Below are 13,451 nucleotides of genomic sequence, written 5' to 3'. Positions count from 1 at the left end.
GAGGAAAGCCGACTCCCGGAAGCCGGTCATGAAGAAAGTCGGTTCCCAGAAGCCGGCCAAGACTGCACCCACAAAGACTGTACCCACATAACAGTGATAGGATGGGGCGTGACCGCAGTACAGCCCACTACCCCCGAATCCCGGAACAGGTATGGCCACAGGGCACCGTACGGGCCAGCCATCCCCCGTCCGGCGCGGCACTGTAGCCATGTTGGCCTCGATGTCACCCACGACAGGTGCCAGTACGGCCCGTGGGCGGCGGGCCCCTTTGCCAGAGAGACATCTGAAGACGGCCTGGCCTCCTCAGTCGGCAGGGACGTGGCCGGCTCCCAATAGCCGCCTACCTCCCTCCCTCGAAGCATGCGCCCCATTAAGGAGACGAGACGAGGTAAGGCTACAGTGAGAGCTCGCAAGGCGGTGACACTGTAGCCACGCTTACCTCGACAAAGCACTCATCATCAGAGGCGAGGCAACAATAACCAACCGCCGACAAAGCCCCCAAGCGGTGGGGCCGGCGTGCCGGCCAAGAAGTCGGCAGCCGGCGGGACCCACCAGTCGGCGGGCCCCAATGACCGGCGGAGAAGCCGGCGAGCATGGACACTGACGACTGGGACCCGCGCCCAGCCGGATTACCATTGTACCCCTGGGGGTAGGCCTATATAAACCCCCCAGGACACCCATGCAAAGGGTTGATCTCATAGAGTTTCACACACCACATAGAGAGAAGAGGAGAGCTAGCCTTGCCCTTCTTCTTCCTCTAGCCAGACAGCTCAAGGAGCACTTGTAGCTACTTGTATTGATCTAGTGATCATGCGGAGACCCCGCAGAGCAGGACTAGGGGTGTTATCTCCACGGAGAGCCCCGAACCTGGGTAAGATTCGCCGGCATGCATGTCTTCGCCTCATCCCGTTTCCAGGCACCGGCGACGTCTTACTGGCTCCCACAATGATAAGCCACCCGTTGGCATATGTCGCACCTACCACCCGACATGTGTCGTGTTCATCGGGAGGCAATGGAATACGTCGTGTTCATCGGGAGCCAACCGGCTTGGACGGAACAGCCGATCGAAACGAGGCCTGGCGTACCACAGAACGGAGGAAACGGCCTTGTGTTCGATCGGCCACGGTCGAAACGAGATCCTGTTCATCGGGAGGGGTCTGGCGTACCGCAAAACGGAGGAAATGGACTTCTCTTGGACCTCCTACGGTCGAAACGGGGTCCTATTGATCGGGAGGGGTGTAGCGTACCGCAAAACGGAGGAAACGAACTTGTGTTGGAGCGCTACGGTCGAAACGGGGGTCCTGTTCATCGGGAGGGGGGTGGCGTACCGCAAAACGGGACTCCACGGGATACTGTTCATCTCCACCGTCAACCTCCTCTAGCCTCCACGGGCTACTGTTCATCCACCGTCGACCTCCTCCAGCCTCACATGCGACTGTTCATCCACGAGCTCTTGTTCATCCAGCCTCCACCGCTCCTCCACCGGCTACTGTTCAACCAGCCCTCTCCATGGGGTACTATTCAACCTCCCCTCCACGGGCTACTGTTCATCCAGCCCTCCACCGGCTACTATTCAACCAGCCCTCCACGGGGTCCTGTTCATCCAGCCCTCCACGGGGTCCTGTTCATCCACCCCCAACCGGCTCGATCGGGGTCCTGTTCATCCAGCGGCAACGGCCTCTACTGCCACGGGGTCCTATACATCCAACCCCCCACTGGGAACTGTTCATCCAACCCCCCCCCCAACAACGCTCACTGTTCATCAAGGGAAGGAGGCAGCAGGGTTTGATCGGCTTCTGTTAGCAGCAGTAGCAAAGGAATCACTCGGGTTCAGTTAACTGCAAGGGATCGATTGCTCGGGTTCAGGAACGTAGCTAGTGAAATCGCTCGGGTTCAGTTAGAGCCCAACGCCTCGCGCCCACGCTCGTACGTGTACGAGAGAAACGCGCATAGCTCGGCCCCCGACCACCCACCGTAACCAGGAACTCCCCGATATTTTCCTCGCCCTCGCTTCTACCACGGTTTTTTCGTCATGGACGGCCCAAAGAATGTCATGCAGATGCGTCTCCGGCCCGCCCAGGACGAAAAGCCCATTTTCTGTCATGATTTTTTGTCATAGAAGTAGGAGCCCACCACATCTATGATGATACCGGGTTTTGTCACAATTATTGTATAGAAGTGTCATAAGCATGACAGGAAAAAAATACGTTTGGCCCAAAATGTCACGGATGTGTCTTTTTTTTTAGTGAGTTGAAGCGACTCTTGATGTGTTTTGTTCTCGTGTGAAACCTGGATTCCTTCACAAAGGTGATTGCTCCAGTGTTGTCACAAAATATTGTCATTGGGCCCGATGCACTGGGTATTACAACCAGATCGGATATGAACTCGTTCATCTAGACTCCTTCATGTGTTGCTTGCGTAGCAGCTATGTACTCCGCTTCACACGTAGCCGCAATACCCTTGCCAAATTGGCAATTGTTTTGTGTCGATTATCTTAGCAGAGTTCTTTTCACGTCTTATTGGCCAATAGATGTTTGCTTCGTCGGGTCCAGAACATGTTGCAAAATGTCTGGACATGTCACTTGATATTTTATATAAAAACATCTAGCACTTCCTCTTTTGCAACATGTCGATTTATATTATGCTATATCATACTAAATCATGCTGATACTTGCAGTGGCATAATTCCTGCATCACCGGTCGAGTACCCAGTTATGGGGCTTAACCTTCTGAGGCTATTGGCCCAAAATAGAACTGCGGAGTTCCACACTGAGCTGGAGCCTCTGCCCGCCAAGGTGCTGGAGAATCATTGCATCAAGCATGCGGTTGATCTCGAGCAGTCCCTTATGGAGGGCGCCTACAACTACGTGTTGAGTGCTCGACAAGCTGTGCCGCATGAAAGTTACGAATACTTCATGGACCTTCTAGCCAAAAGAGTAGTTAGGTAAGTGGTTTTGTGTCGCTACCCCTTCGTGTGTGATCTGCTGATTTACTCCTTATGCGGTCCATCACTGTGACATTTGTTGCGCGCGCAGAGATGAAATAGTGAAGCCGAAAGTGATGCGAAACAGATGCTTATGTTCAGCTCTGACAAAGAACTGCAATAGTACATCTCAGAGGTAAATTCTGTTTCCATCAACCTTTTGTGTTCTGGTGTGAACTACCTGAGATACCACCATGAGTTCTGAGTATGATATCGTCGGCAGGAACACCCCGAGTGGGATGTTAGGAACGGTCGGGTCTTCTTCCAGAAGGCGATGGAGTCTCAGCCCTGTAAGGAGACACCGGCGGTGCCCTCCATCAACAAGACCCTCGGCTATGCGAAGGAATTGGAAAGGACAGTGTGATTTGCTTTTTTATTTCATCTAGACTGTAAATTGCCATGAAGAGGTGGATTATTGGATCGTCCTGTAACTCAGTTGTACTACTTTGTTAAATCATTTGTTTCGCCATTCAGTTTCCAAATTGCTGTACAGTCTACACACAACTGCAAAATGTCCCTTAAAATGGCAATGAAACCATATCACAAAGACATCCGGAGTCCCAGAAGGCCAGAACCAGAGGGATCTACGGTCGATCTTCAGATAAATGGATCGCATCTAAAATATCCAAACTCCCAAAGCAAACCTTCAGAAACCCCCATCTTCTAATGAATGGGTGTATGTTTCAGTAGTAAGGTCCAGGGTCTAACTATGTGAAAGCACCAGTGAACTACATGCTGGCAGGAAACATGACATGGATAAAAACATCCAGCTTGATCTCCCCCTCTGATGGTGCAAAAAATCCATCCACTGGCTTCTGGGTATGTAAGGGCCACTCACCACTAGCAAAAAAAGTAGAAAAGGATGTAAGATCAGAGATTATGCCAATTACACCAATATGATCAAATGTAAAAGCAGAAACACACATGTACAAAGACCATTGAGCACATGTACAAAAAAGAAATTAAAAGCCAATTGCTGCGTCTGCAATAACTTAACAGGTCGCTTGGTACCCATCATTTGGGGTGGATTTGGTGGATTTCATTTGCGAATTCCAGGTTCAATTTGTTTGGCTGCCACTGAATTGACAGTTGGAATTGAATTGTCATTTCCACCCAAATCCCTCCCCCACCTCAATCGTATTGTACCCAAATCTTGGCCCCCATCCCCGTCATTCCTCTGCATTTGCCGCAGCTCTCCTCCTCCCCAATCCCGCACATCCATGGCGCTCTGATTCGGCGCCACCGGCGTGTCAAGCCTGGATATTCAGTTAGGAGTGCCATCTACCTTCAGTTAACGTGCGGCACCGATTCAAGACAGAGATAGCCATCTAATGGCTCGCCTTACTCACCTACTCTCTGTCCGGAGTGTGCTTTTACTGCGGTGGTCATTTGTCAATCATTGTACCATTTTTACCCATTGCCAGCTGAGCTAAATAAGCCAGCAGCCCCGTCTGTAATAGCATCGTCTTATTCTGAGAACCATTCTATCAAACAAGTATACATCTTATAGCAATATAAACCCCAGTTCGCAGACACTTTCCCCTTTCTCGTCGCGAGATCTGCTCGGTTCTAGTTCGATTCCGACCTCGATTCCCCTTGGGGCGTGACAATTGGTATCATGAGCGTAGGTTTTCCTCGACGGCGCGACAGATCGGAGCTGCGACAGTGATTTCCCACCCTTCCTTCCCTCTTTCATTGGTGGCGTTCGTGGCGGAGTTAGCGGCGCTGGCGGCGGTAGACCCATTCGACGGCAGCTCGATGAGCAAGACTGGTTGTTTGAGCACATCGCTCAATCAGTAAAATCCCTGGTCAAGCGGCGTGTGGTGCTGTTTCGGTGGCGAATTCGAGTGGCGGCGGCAAGGTTAGGCGTCAGATCTGGTTCCCGGCAAGTCCTGGAGGTAAAATTCCTTTCTGCACGACCTAACCATGATGGGGCGCGGAAAGTCCAGTCTCGACGAGTCAGAGGTGGCTGAACTCCTGGCCATGAAAGGAGAATTCCTGCAACACCGTGAAGAAACGTAGATTGATGTCGCTTGAAGCTACGTCGGTATTTCCCCAAAGAGGAAGGGATGATGCAGCACAGTGGTGGTAGGTATTTCCCTCATATATGAAACCAAGGTTATCGAACCAGTAGGAGAACCAAGCAATACAACATAAACAGCCCCTGCACACAGATAACAAATCCTCGCAACCCGACATGTTAAAGGGGTTGTCAATCCCTTCCGGGGTACGGCGCCTCAAGTAGGCAAACGGACGTGAGATAAATTTGTAGTAGATTGATAGATCGAACGCCAAATAAAATAAATAGAAATAAAACGCAACAAGGTATTTTTGTATTTTTGGTTTAATATATATGAAAATAAATGCAAGGAAAAAGTAGACCGCAAAGGCAAATATATGAGAAAGAGACTCGGGGGCGTAGGTTTCACTAGTGGCTTCTCTCGAGAAAAATAGCAAACGGTGGGTGAACAAATCATTGTTGGGCAATTGATAGAACTTCAAATACTCATGACGATATCTAGGCAATGATCATTACATAGGCATCACATCCAAGATTAGTAGACCGACTCCTGCCTGCATCTACTACTATTACTCCACACATCGACCGCTATCCAGCATGCATCTAGTGTATTAAGTTCATGGAAAAACAGAGTAATGCAATAAGAACGATGACATGATGTAGACAAGATTTATCTATGTAGAGATAGACCCCATCATTTTATCCTTAGTAGCAACGATACATACGTGTCGGTTCCCTTTCTGTCACTGGGATCAAGCACTGTAAGATCGAACCCACTACAAAGCACCTCTTCCCATTGCAAGATAAATAGATCAAGTTGGCCAAACAAAACCCAAATATCGGAGAAGAAATATGAAGCTATAAGAGATCATGCATAAAAGAGATCAAAGAAACTCAAATACTTTCATGGATATAAAAAGATAGATCTGATCATAAACTCAAAGTTCATCGATCCCAACAAACACACCGCAAAAGAGTTACATCATATGGATCTACAAGAGACCATTGTATTGAGAATTCAGAGAGAGAGATGAAGCCATCTAGCTACTAACTATGGACCCGAAGGTCTACAAAGAACTACTCACGCATCATCGAGAGGCACCAATGGAGGTGGTGAACCCCATCCGAGATGGTTTCTAGATTGGATCTGGTGGTTCTGGACTCTGTGGCGGCTGGATGAATATTTCGTCGACTCTCCTAGGGTTCTGGAAATATTGGGGTATTTATAGAGCAAAGAGGTGGTCCAGGGGCACTCGAGGTGGGCACAACCCACCAGGGCGCGCCTGGGCCTCCTGGCGCGCCCTGGTGGGTTGTGCCCTCCTCGAGGCACCCCCCCAGGCGCAGCCAGGGCCCATTAAGTTCCTTCTGGTCCATAAAAAATCTCTGTGGAGTTTCGTTGCGTTTGGACTCCGTCTGATATTGATTTCCTACGATGTAAAAAACATGCAGAAAACAGCAACTGGCACTTGGCACTATGTCAATAGCTTAGTACCAAAAAATAATATAAAATGATTATAAAAGATCCAAGATTGATAATATAACAGCATGGAACAATCAAAAATTACAGATACATTGGAGACATGCATGACATCAGCCTCAAACAGAACACTATGGTCTCAGTAATGGATGGCGTCCAGAAGGCGGTTTCGTCTCTGAATACACTACTCGCTGCCATGGCTGATGTACTCAAGTCCATGACTGTTGCAGATGCATCGACCTCAACATAGCAGGGCCAACCAACTAGTGAACAGCAGCCAGCGACCAGAGAAGCAACTGTACCTGAAGACAAACAGTTAACTGAAGAATTGCGAAAATGCCTAGTGCTGGAGCAGGCCAAGACTCGTCAGGTTGCTTCACAAATTCCCCCCAATCTGGCTCTGATTCAAGTTCCCAGACCCTGAAATCCCCCGAGTTACGGTACTGGTCCTATTCTGGATATCCCTTCGGGCAATGCTACAGCAATAGCAGCCTACAAAACTGCACGCACACCAAGTTTCCACAACTTTCAGCCCCCAGTAGTGCGTCAGAGTTGGGATGATTTTCAGAAACGGTATGAGCAAGAGATGCGCACCCAATTTCTCAAAAGCATCACCAAGGGCCCTCGTGTGGGCTTTCCACGTTTCGATGGTGATAACCCAGCAGGTTGGATCCGTCAATGTGATAAATATTTTTAGATGGCAGGTGCACCAGCAGAGTACAAAGTCAATTTTGCACAACTATATGTGGTGGGTAAAGCAGATGTATGGCTGAGGCGCTCGGGCATCTTGAAGAAACAGCTAACATGGGCACAATTTTGTGAGGAAATACTGCGTAGATTCTCGTCGGCAAGCTCCTATGAACTAACTGAAAAATTCAACAACCTGAAATAGGGTACACTCACAGTGGCAGAATATACAGACCAGTTTGAGGAACTTATGGCTGAAATACAAGTAGATAATCCAATCATGAATGAAGATTGGTTTATCAGATGCTACGTTAACGGTCTTTGCTTCCAGATCAAATTTCAGGTTCGGCCATTAAGACCCAAATCCCTAACTGAAGCTTACTGGCTGGCTGTGGATTTGGAAAAGGGAATTCCTGAAAAGAAACCCTATCATGCATACTCCAGTATAAGCAAAGCACCTGTAGGGTATCAAAAACCCTCCACGACAGTAACTGAAAAAACATCAGAACCTAAACAAGCGGTTGTGCAACAAAGGGCCAGAGAGCCTGGTAAGTGTTGGAGGTGTGGAGATGCCTGGTTCCATGGCCACAAGTGCAAATTAGCACCTATGCTTAATGTGCTCACTGGGGAAGATCCTACAGAGCAACCAAAGGAGCAGGTGGAATTAGAAGGAACCAGTACTGAAGAATAGCCACAGTCAGAAGAACACTGTATGACCATTTCTGCCCAAGCCATGCAGTCTGATAATGTGAACACTATATCCATACGGGTCCACATTGGAGGAAAACAAGCTATTGCCTTGGTGGATTCGGGTAGTAACTCCGCGTTCATAAACCTCCAGTTTGCCCTGACAACATCTTGTACAATCATTAAAGATACTACTATAGCAGTAACTATTGCTGGGGGAGGAACCCTATGGTCTGGCTCCTTTGTGCCTCCTACCACTTTTGTTGCAGGCAACAATACTTTCCAACAGCAATTCAGAGTCCTAGATCTCCCAGGGCATGATATTGTATTGGGCAGTGATTGGATGGCCAGCCATAGTCCTGTAGCATTCCACTACAATCCTAGGCAGATCACAGTTATGAAAGACAAAATCACTCCTGTCACTATTAGGGCATGTGATACACTGTCAGAAGCAGCCCCAATAGATGCTGCAAGAGTTAGCAAGCTGTTGGAAGCAGGAGCTCCTATGTATGTTTTACAACTCATCAGGGGTACTAGAATCAAACCACCCACCAAACAGGACATTCCAGCTCCTGTTGAGGAAGTGCTACAATAGTTCCCTGATGTCTTCCAGGAACCAAAAGGCTTACCACCTAACAGAGCCCATTGTCGGTGTCAAAACTGGCCGATCTCGTGTAGGGGTACCCGAACTGTGCGTCTGAGGATCGAAGGTAACAGGAGGCGGGGGACACGATGTTTACCCAGGTTCGGGCCCTCTTAATGGAGGTAATACCCTACTTCCTGCTTGATTGACTTTGATGAGTACAGGGGTTACAAGAGTTGATCTATCTCGAGATCGTAATGGCTAAACCCTAGATGTCTAGCCTATATGATTATGATTGCCTCTACGGACTAAACCCTCCGGTTTATATAGTCACCAGAGGGGCCTAGGGTTGTACAGAGTCGGCTTATAGAGAAAGGAATCTTCACATCCGAATGCCAAGCTTGTCATCCACGCAAAGGAGAGTCCCATCCGGACACGGGGGAAGGCCTTCTATCTTGTATCTTCACGGCCCACCAGTCCGGCCCACGTCACATAGCCTGGAGGCCCGGGGACCCCCTAATCCAGGACTCCCTCAGTAGCCCCTGAACCAGGCTTCAATGACGATGTGTCCGGCACGCAAATTGTCTTCGACATTGCAAGGCGGGTTCCTCCTCCGAATACTCCAAAGCAGTTGAACAAGAGAACTATATCCGGCTCTGTATTACATTTACAACCCTGAACCACAAGGGCAAAACACTTTAACCAAAATAAATTATGTCTACTGACAGCTTTTTCGGCGAGACGTTGTGCCCGGCCTTATTATTTCGAACCTTTTTTAGCCTCCCTCTTCACGTTTCGAGGCGCGGTCTTCATTGACACATCTTGTCAAAGCAAAGATCGTGTCCCCTTACTGCGAGATCCTCATCAATACGGGTTTGGGTAATCCAACCGTGCTGTTTGGATGACCCCTTGGAATAGGCGAGTTTTAAGACTCGTGGGGGAGGCGCTTGATATTCACTGCCTTTATTAGAGGATAAGGATCCATCTTTTTTCCCCATGCCTTTTCCCTTCCTTAGCCCTTCCGTCCTCGAGCTCCAGCGCCCAAGTCCCAATCTTTACCATCGCCACCAAATACTCTAGCCATGTCCGGATCCGGCTCGCAAGGCAAGTGGATGGCCTCCTTCGTGACAGAAAAGGACATCAAGGAGCTCCGGGAGGCGAGGTACTTGACAGCGGAAATCAGACACAGACTCCCTGCCAAAGAGCAAGTTATCCCCACTCCAAAGCCAGGTGAGAGGGTTGTGTTCCTCCCTCATTTTCTCCACAGACTAGGGTTTCCCCTACACCCCTTTGTCCGAGGTCTCATGTTCTATTACGGGCTAGATTTTCATGATCTGGCCCCGAACTCCTTCCTCCACATCTCGGTGTTTATCATCGTGTGTGAGGCATTCCTCCGCATCCCTCCACACTTCGGCCTGTGGCTCGAGATTTTCAATGTGAAGCCGAAGGTGGTCGACGGGCAACACGCGGATTGTGGCGGTGCCGTGGTGAGCAAACTTCCCAAAGTTATCTGGCCCAAAGGGGCCTCTGTGGAGACCGTCAAGATATGGCAGCAGGAGTGGTTTTATATCACTGAACCCCGCAGCACCAAGTGGGCGCCGCCCCTGCATTCAGATCCAGACCCCCACTGCGGCTTGCGTCATGGACCAACAAGGGTCTGGAATGGGGCTCATCCGACGAGGTGTTCATGCTGAAAAGGCGCATCAAAAATATCAGAGAAGGGCACCAGCCTCACTGATGTGATCCAGGTGATGCTCATCCGCGGTCCCTTCCCTGCCAACGCCGGCCTCACCGCATGTGGGAGTTCAATCCGGAAGGGCCACGGACCCTGAAGCGATTCATCGGCACGATGCATGAAGCGATCTGGAAGCTACTTTTCAAGACTCAAAAGTCGTGGCCAGGGACGTCCGAGGACATCGGCCTCGACTGCAATCATCCAGCCTCCCTAGTGAGTGCTATATTTCCGAACATAACATAGTTCATTAATCAGAAGAGGGGGTGCACTGAGAATTCCATCCTGTAAAACAGGTTGGACAAAGAAGGCGGAACGGATCAGATGTCCAGCTCCACTGCCTGAAAACCCAGCAGATCCTCTTCTAATGAGGATGTTGGTCCCGGCGCCCTATCAGGCATCGAAGAAAAAGGTAAAGAAGAAGAACAAGGAACCCAAAGATGGTCTCTGCTGCAAAGGTACTTCGGACGCGATGTTCGGAGAAACCGACACTCACTCCTCTGAGGAGGACGAAGACGAAGAGGAGGAGCAGGCCGACAGCAACCTTTCCCCGAAGGGGAAAAAGAAGAAAAGGGCGGCCTCCGAAGATCCAGGGGCGGAGGCGCCCAAAAGGGGGAAAATATCCCTCCTAGACGGCTCAGATTCGGATGTTGAGGCCATCCCCAAGTGGCGCCCCAGGCCGAAGCCCCTTGCCGAATCGTAAGTATCCAAAGATGCCATACATAAATCTAGTCTTGATGATTATGGTATGAACGTTTCGTATGGTGTAGTCCGGCCCGCGATCTTCCCCAACAATCATCGAAAGGGAATTCCTTGGATCCGAGGATGATGGAGAGCAAGTCGCCTTCGCGAGCCTCCCTGCCTATCGCCACGGACGACACTGATGTGTTGTCCCGAAGGGCCTCTCAGGGGGCATGGGGTGGTACGGGAAACCACCAAAACGGCGCCAGGGGGTAACACCTCGGCCGCTGAAAACACGGGGGGAACAACCCCTTCGGGGGCTGACGGCGGGGGCCTGGACCAGTCCGGCCACCAGCCGAACACTATTCCGGAAACCCAAGTGGCTCCGGAGTCGAATAAGTGACCCCCCCTCAAGGGAGGGGGGAGTGCCATCTCCCGCAGCAACCTCCACTAATCCGGAGGTGCCGAACACACTAATGGAGGCATTACAACGTGCTTCCATCGCGGAGGAGCACCGCACCCTAATGGGTGTGGTGGTTGAAAAGGTTCAGTCCGCCAAGAGCGGGCTGAACGAGGCATTCACTAATCTGCTAACAGGCTTCGAGGTATGCAATGTAATATTCCTGACCGCTTTTCATATGAAAGAGATGCCTGTGTATAGATAGTAGCCCCTGAGACTCTGATCGTCCTCCTCTTTTTTTGTTAAAAAAGGGGCGGACAGAGGATCAATAATATTCGCCGGAGATAATATACTTTTATATGTTGAAATGCAGGCTTCACTGTTAGCGGCAACCGCCCGGGCCTCTGAAGTATCCGAACTTAAATGTAAGCTGGGGCTGGCCGATGAGGATCTCGTCCGCATCAACAAGAGATTTGATCAGGCGCAAGGTATGTTTCAGAACATTTCGTTCATGCCTGTATTAATATGTAGATCTTGAGTCAAAGCTCATGTGTTGCTATGTGTATGATTGCAGGCAGCGCGGCTGCAGTTGATGCCCTTAGGGGTGAACTTACCCAGGCCATGGAGCAAGCAAGGGTGAACAAGGCGGCCGCTGATAAAGCGGCCGACGACTTGAAGTCCGAGCAGGTTCTCCGCTGCCAATACGAGGAGTGGGTGACCGAAGTGGAACAGGCGCTCAAGGACGCCGCCAACAAGTGCAAGTACCTAGAGGAGAAGAGTAAAGCCCAAGCGACCGACCTTGCCAAGGCCCTTAAAGAGGCCGAGGAGGCGCGGGCAGAATCCCGAGCGGTGCGCGAGGAGATCAAACAGGTCGGACAAATTGCGGCTGGTAAGCCCTTTCTCCTACAGAGTAATTTCGGCAATCAGACATATGTTTTACTCACGCGACTATGGAGTGGTCCAGACGCCTTTGCGGATCTTCTGAAGAGCGCCGCCGACGCCGTGCAGTTCTTCCGGGCCCAGGAGGGGCACGCGACAGAGAAGCTATTCTGGTCCCAGTTCGTGGCGCGGGAGCGCCTCGCGCTGCTAAATGACCAGATGGTGCTGTGGGCCGAGCTGCACAGGATGTCCGGATTGGCCATGAGGGATGTCATCGTCCGGCTGTGGCCAACCGAACCCGTTCCGAGCAGCTATTTTGGCCTAGTGCAGCAACTTGTTGACCCACTGCCCCGTATTGATGCGGTCAAGCGGTCGTCATGTATAGAAGGCGCGCGGCTGGCCTTTGCCCGTGTCAAGATGCACTTGGCCAAAATGAAGGCCCCCATCGTGGCTGTTGAAGGTCCGGCCGGGGGCAAGGACCACCGTACGCCGGAGCGCTATTTTTAGGACGTCCTGGAAGGTGCCCGCTTGATAGAGGGCCAGTGCTCAAAAGACATCATGTTCGAGTGAATGTGTCCGGACTGCCCGGATGTTGTATGGACCAAAGTTTTGTAATATATTTATATTGTTTGTCTTTAAACTGTTTTTCCTCCTATGCGGCCGTTTATATCCCTGAGAGTTTGCCAGTCGTCGGCTTCAGCCCCCACGTAGATACTACGGGGGTGTTCGGAGTAGCACATGACCACACGTTAACCCAACGTCTTGGTCCATAAAGGAGCCGTCAGTGCAGCGAACCAGGCAATTGGACTATGCGGCTTTACCACTCTCACTTAGCCATAGGAGTTTTACAATGGGGTTGTAAGGTAGCCCCTGGTGCTTGTGCGGCTATCCGAACTTGGGTGCCTTACACGTGTGACTGGAAGAACCAGTCATTCATGTAATACGGAAGAAATCGCTAGAGATTTAGTAAGTCGCCGAATTGCTGACCAGCTCTCGCCGCATCATGACCGTCAGTTTTAGGCTTTCTCTACTGAGGTGCTTGACCGGGCGAACCAGAAACACAATCGCAGTAGTTCTCCCTTTACTACCTTAGCCGAACAAGCGGAATGTAAGGTAGCAAACACAGGAACCGGGTAACCCAACTATTGACCAAAGAAATGATTCGGAGCCGATGCATATAATGCAGTATTCTGGACAACGAAGTCTACTTTGAGAGTGTTCGGACTTTCTGTTTTCGAAAATATATATGGCTGAATAGAGCCCCTGGCAATTTAAATCGTGCCGAGGTGTATATGCCAATCTAACGTAAAGGGGGAAGACGG

The 13,451-nt window shown here is 50.4% G+C and overlaps 1 pseudogene; it reads left to right on the top strand.

The window, feature by feature from the left end:
• The first annotated feature begins 2,699 nt into the window (after positions 1-2,699).
• On the top strand, positions 2,700-4,039 carry LOC120976186 (26S proteasome non-ATPase regulatory subunit 8 homolog A-like; annotated as a pseudogene).
• Positions 4,040-13,451: the final 9,412 nt, after the last annotated feature.

This window comes from Aegilops tauschii, chromosome 3 (assembly GCF_002575655.3).
Source record: "Aegilops tauschii subsp. strangulata cultivar AL8/78 chromosome 3, Aet v6.0, whole genome shotgun sequence".
Taxonomy (NCBI): domain Eukaryota; kingdom Viridiplantae; phylum Streptophyta; class Magnoliopsida; order Poales; family Poaceae; genus Aegilops; species Aegilops tauschii.
Note: the sequence above shows the minus strand (reverse complement) of the source record. Positions and strands in the feature narration are given on the sequence as shown.